Source organism: Haliotis cracherodii, unplaced genomic scaffold, assembly GCF_022045235.1.
Source record: "Haliotis cracherodii isolate W230 unplaced genomic scaffold, xgHalCrac1.p SCAF_12, whole genome shotgun sequence".
Classification (NCBI taxonomy): domain Eukaryota; kingdom Metazoa; phylum Mollusca; class Gastropoda; order Lepetellida; family Haliotidae; genus Haliotis; species Haliotis cracherodii.
Window position 1 is genome coordinate 30,433,606 of NW_027266267.1, and position 6,786 is coordinate 30,440,391.

At 35.9% G+C, this 6,786-nt stretch overlaps 1 long non-coding RNA gene across 1 annotated transcript; it reads left to right on the forward strand.

The window, feature by feature from the left end:
* Positions 1-955: 955 nt before the first annotated feature.
* On the forward strand, positions 956-4,110 carry LOC139457773 (uncharacterized). Its single transcript, XR_011652635.1, has 3 exons — positions 956-1,540; positions 2,693-2,764; positions 3,520-4,110. It is a non-coding gene; the product is annotated as an uncharacterized lncRNA (long non-coding RNA).
* Positions 4,111-6,786: the final 2,676 nt, after the last annotated feature.

Sequence of the window (6,786 nt, forward strand, 5' to 3'; positions counted from 1 at the left end):
AAACTTTCTCACATCCTGCATCTGCTATGCCTGGAAGCAGTTACATGTACCTCCTCCATTAATATAAGAAAATAGTTGCTTTTATCATCATGTACACAATAATCAAATGGAGTGATTTTTAATAATTGTTACCACTAAAATCTAACATGATAATGATAGTAATATTTACAAAAAATTACTTTGGACTTGAGAATACAAACAAAAATACACACATCAGTTGCCAGAGGGCTGTGAGGTGTTGTTGCTTAGAAATCCCTTGAACAGTACAAATTTAACTGTACCCCTTTCAATTCTGACAGGTTGAGTATTCATTGTTTGATGTTTAATGACACAGTTATATTCAAAATAATTAATATTATTATATTGATGTACATACCCTCCCACATATATTTTGTGAACATCATGGCCTATTGTACAATGTCCTAGACATTTACCTGCTGTTTTACTGTGTATGAGAAGAAATATGTCCAACTCTCATAACTCTTGCAAAATTGCATAACACAAACATCCTAGGAACTTGAATTATTACGCTTGTATCCCCACCAATGAGTGGCATAACAACTTTAAAATACATAAATTAGAGAATAATTTTATTTTCATTTGGCATTTGCTATTTTGTAGGAAACACTGTGTTCAGAAGTTGCCAAGATAGCTATTTAACAGAAAATTTACTCTGTTATTAAACATGTCACCACCTCACAAAGGTTATGATATGATAGACAATTAAATAATACATTTGGGAGTGATATCATGGTTAGAAATTAAACATGGCAATGGGCAATAATTACAGATAATAAGCAACACGACCATTTTTATAGGAATTGCATTTTGTCATGAGCGATATGCATAATAAGAAGAAATTGTATTCCGCTTTAGTTCCGCATTACCACTTTTATACACTGCTAAATTTAGCTGCAAATGTCGGACATCGAGTCAGTAGCATTGCCATTGGCGCACTTTGCAGAACGGAGTAAAAATACAAAACACAAGAAGTGCAGATGATTTTGCTCTTATTAAATGTTTGTCAATCAAACACATAGTTGCATGCCAGAGATATAATTCTCTACGGTGTTTATCCCAGTTCTGGTCGTATCCCAGTTCTGGTCGCTACAAACGTCAAGGGCCTTTTAGTTTTGTTGTTTTCGGAAACCCTTTGTTATTATTATGATCAAGTGTTTGTTGTAACATGGTATTTCTATTTGGGCTTGCATAAGAGCTACAGGTGCAGGACTTTTAAGGGTCGTGTCCTTATTCTCAACATAACGCCGGGATTTGATGATGAGGGTTAGTTACCAAGGGTATAAATCTGGCAAAGTGCCTGTCGAACAAAACGTGGCATTCAATTCCAATCATGTGTTGCCACCTGAACCACCTGAAAGTGAGATATGGATTACAATGAATAATGACAGCTTGTCAATCTTTAACAAATTCACACTGAAGCATTGAAAGGATAAAGACAAGTTAGTTGTTTTCTGTTTCAGCATGTTCAGGGTTTGTGGGGAGGTTCACAGACATCCTCAGGGAGGATACCAAGTATTGAGTGAGTATTTTTGTTTGTGATAAATACAAACTACATGTATTCATCATGGTATATTTCAATGTAATGTGAAACATCACACTCACAATAGTCCAGCTCTGTGATGGCAGCCGGTAAATAATTGAACATGGACCAGGCAATCTAGTGATTGTTATTATCAGCAAAGATCCATGCCCTCAGAGTATGATGACAACCTAGTCTGACCACTCAATTCATCAGTTGATTAGTGTTTGCAGCGGTAGAAACTAACACTTTCAGTCCACTAGTCCTAAAATGATAGCATATAGCAAAACCTTTAAAATGTCAAAATGACTAGTGCAAATTTCTAACCCTGGTGTTTGGATGTTATGTTTGTGTGTGTATGTATGAGTGTATTTAGGTTGGTTTGTTGTTTAACGCCGCACTCAGCTATATGACGGCGGTCTGTAAATAATCGAGTCTGGACCAGACAACCCAGTGATTGATATCATGAGCATCGAGTCACGGAATTGAGATCAATGACATGCATCAACCAAGTCAGAGAACCTGACCACCCGATCCCGTTAGTCGCCTTTTACGACAAGCATAATGGCCTTTTACGGCAAGCATGGGTTGCTGAAGACCTATTCTACCCCGGAATCTTCACGGGTCGAGTGTATTTAACTTAAATCATGAATCTTATACTTGTTTCTCTGTGCTTTTACAATGTAACCCAAATTTTCTCGGGAATAATAAAGTATTCTCTTATTTATATGATATCATTTCTGAACAAAGTGTCATATCAAGGTTAGATCTCTGTCAAAACAGTGCCATGGAAAAGCCAAACAAATAGCCTAGAAATAAAAGTAAATACTGCATTGCATTAATCTGCATTTCAAGAAAATGTGGCAATAATTCATGGAATGATATTCACCTCGGTGAGGATCTCTCTGCATTGTCGAACAAGTTATTTCCTATGTAATGTATGTGTTGAATGACCCTGACTTTGTTGTCAAAATATTGTTTTGACATTTGTTAAATATGGGGATAAATGTCATCTCTGAATGTTTGACATGAATTATTATGATTAGGGTAGTTCTATGTCGGAATCACAACCGGGGTCTTTTCATTTGAATCAAATGTACAACATGTACAGTTTGGACATTTCTGTGATGTGAATGCTACTTATGTTTGTAGAATATCCGGATGAATAAAAGAGACAGTCATACGTGCAGCATCAATGCAAAGAAAGACCATAGAAGAGCAACAGTGAGTGGTAAATATTTTGAAATTATTCTGTTTGGTTCATATGGTTATATTGCAAATATGTCTTCAGTTTGTTCCTTATCGCTGTGGGCACGGATGTCCTATTATCTAAGGCACTACAATCTTCTGTGCAGAGTTGCATCTCTTTGGCTTAGCAGAAACCTATAGTCATGGGTTCAAATCCTGGTTCTTCCCGATTATGTTGCTAGGTTTGTCAGCATTATACACATGCTCGTGGGATTCATCAAAGATCTGCATCACTTAGGACTTTCTTCCCACATCAAACTAACATGCAGTGATATATCTGGAATACTGTTCAAAGCAGTGTTAAAGCCAACTCATTTATTTAACACTGCATCCAGCAATAGTTTGACTATATGACAAGGATTGTAAATATATATTTTTCCATGTTGATGAGTTGAAACAATCACTAAATGACATCTCTTAAAAAGATTCCCAGCATTCCAAGCCTAATTAATAGATAAGGTAGTGATTGAGTAGGCTCATTGATCGCATGTAATCATACCACAGTGATGTGGGATATTGTCCATAATAGTTATCATCGGTTTTTCTGGACCGAGTTCATAACACTAGTCACTGGTTTGTCTGGTTGAGATTTTAGATGTGATTATCTTAAATGTTTAGCATATAACAAGACTCACATATGACAGCTTAAGTGATTTTGCTGCCTTCTATCTGTAAGTACATGTGGCAACAATTCTTTTTGATTGCTAAAATCTTTTTACATAATGCTGCAGAAACTGAAGTCCTGCTTGAGATCCCTGGATGAGTACTCCAGGTTGACAGTCTGGAAGGACCAGATGAGGGAGTCCTAAACAGAGGCTGCACCCCTTCAGATATCAGAGGTGATTTGGAGACAGCGATGATGAGGGTCCTGTTATTTCAATGGAGGCCGACCGAAAAGTTGTATGCCAAATGGTACTAGGACACACAAAGGCTGGTCTGGCTAATGTGAGAAGACCAACCAATGCCAAGCTGGAGTGGAATTCTTCCAGGAAATTCTTGTAAACACTTGAAAGGAATGCTAAATGCGACTTATTGTCTTTAAATGTGGATCCAAACACCAAATGGAAAGTTCACAATTCTACTAACACAATGCAGCAGAGATAGAGTCTAACTGGTATCCCCTCATCCTGGTTCCTGTTCATCCATGGCAATATAGAAAGAAAAGGAGGATTGAGGGAAAGTAAGTTCTCTGAACTGGTGAACATAATCCATAGGTACTGTCAAGCGAACAGTTATCACACTCTGTTGTGAGTATTGAAGAATAGGATGAAATTGCATACTGCATCAGGAACCATCATGTGAACACTGTTCAATGTGCGATATACTATAGGCATATGAATAAAAGAAATTGATAATTTGATTGTTGCTTATGTTTCATTTGCCAGCTGTGTAAATGGGGATGTTTCATGATTTTGCCTCAGTTTAATAGCCACACTTATCTTATGAAACCATGCATTGCTTGGGCATCTCAAGATAAATAACACGTTTCCTTTGCTCTGAAAACGTCTGATGATCGACACATTGATCTGTTATGTCAAAGGTCAAAGTCACAAAGTCTAACTCTTCCTTTGGGCAGGGATCGAAGTTGGAAAAAGGTTGTGTGTGATCTATATATACTACATTTTCCCTTAAATTGCCTTTTCTACAGAAGTCTTAGTAACTCTTATACATACACCTGTATACTGGTTACATTACTTCCATATTTTGGTCAATGATATGTTGAATTCTACCAAAGGACTGCATATTTGGTTTATGTGCTGGATAGCTCTTTGAAATGTTTTTAAAATATTTATCACTGATATTGAAGGTCAAATTCACACTCAAAAGTGATAACTCATGAAGGGTTGAAGAGTAAGTATTTCTGCAATTATAACTAAAATGCCTATTTCTGGAGATATTTGTGAAGTATTAAGCACATAGTTGTTATATTATTTGAATACACATATATGTGTAGTGGTTACAACTCCAGTGTCAAATTAACTCTTTCAACACCAGTCAACCAGAAGTGTTTACTGCTGGGACACCGAGTTCCCAGAGCTTCTTGTGTGATAGATGAAGCCAACATTTATCAAAGAAAATACCTGCTTGTAAAATATATTTGCTACTACATGTTATACACCATTTGAAAGGTCTGATCCTATGGTTTATAAATATGAAAGTTATGTTTTTCACATTATTTAAAATAATGCATTTACAACTTAATTAAATTCGTTGTAAATAAAAAATGTATGCTAACACGTTGTTAACATCCAGATTAGGGACCAAAGAAGCGAAAACTTGACGATTTTCGGCAAATATATGATTTCATAATATCCACGTACCTATTTCTGTTTTATTTTCATTGTTTACGAAATTGGAAAATCATTTTAAAAAGAATTATAAATAGTTTCTGTCATCACCCATTTCCCGATAACAGCGACTGTCCGCTCAGTAAAATGAAGAAATACCCCCGTTTTCGAGGTTTCGTATGAATAACACGTTCGTCGAAGAATGGCATATGACACATCGCTGGAAAGCTTATTCCTTCATCTACACGCTCGTAACATCGACTGTTTTTTTTCCGTAGTTATAACAAGCGATTTCATTGGATTAAAATTGGTTTCTAATGACGCTTTCTTGCTAAAATCTGCTACAAGTATCGTGATTGGTCAATTTTGAGCATGTGACCTAAGGCAGCCAATCAAATTACAGCTGTGATACCAAGCTCGTGTTCGATAAATTACAAAAGTTTGCAAAAGAATTTTGTTAAATCGTGTTATTCTGAACGTTTTGAGCAGGAAATCACGATATATATTAAAAATATGGAACTTCGTGAATGTATCGTGCTAGGTTACGAGCTGTGACAAAGATTTTTCATGCATATATTTTTGCATTAAACATCGTGTCCGAGCCGAGAATTCAAGGCGACGAAAGCCGAGATGTCATTTGACTTACATTACACGTGAACGCACGAAAAGATGGAAATAATAACTTAGATGTAAGTTTGATTACTTTTAGATATATATTTGTTGATTTTATTTATTACTTTGTATGATATATTTAAAGATTCGTTTAAAACGTCTTTATTTTCCTCTTTAACGTGTTTGATGTGGACCCGTTGCCGAAATGTGTGTCCGAGAATTTTATTTTCAATAACATCGCGAGAAATAGTGAATAATTTTTTAATTAAACGATAAAAAATGTTAAATTGAAATGGAATATGTATTTCAGACATTGTGAAATGTGATAATGTTTAATAAATGAATGACATTACAGGTAGGTCCATAAAAATATATACTATTTTGACGTGACTACGGCTTGGCCGGATAACCGGCCTGCGGTGTCTGGGAACTCGATGCTTCTTGGCCGGATAACCGGCCTACGGTGTTGAAAGAGTTAACTGTCAATCCCTTTTAATAAAATTATTCACAGTAACTGAGGAAGAGCTTACTGTAGTACCATAAAACTAGGGTGAGGCAAATTTCAATGAAGTTAGTATTTTGGATATAACAAGTACATGTACCGTTACAAATAGTCTTATTATCATCTCACTAGGACCAAAGGCCAAAGTGAGCACATTGTCAATGACTTTTTCTTTTTCTCAGTACAAACTGGAAGTCTGGACATGAAATTTAAGGATATCATTATACGAGAACTGATGTTTGTTCATTAAATACCATTAACATCTGAAAAGGACAAAATATGAAATTGAACAATTTTCTTCTCCAAAAATGTTTTAGGAGGATATTTACCATTAAAATAACACAGAATATTACAACAGGTACCTGTAATGCACAGGCTAACATTATTTACCAGAAGCAAGTCATGAAGAAAATTTGCATCCAGATACCTTCCGGAAACCTTCCAGATGCCTTCAACAACCTCCAAATTGATTGGTATTTTCAAGTTAATTTTTTTATGTGTTTCACACTTAAGTGAACAAAATGCACCCCCCAAATTTTGACATTTTTTTTGGAAGGTTTCTGGAAGGTATCCGGGCCGGATCCAAAATGGGAAGG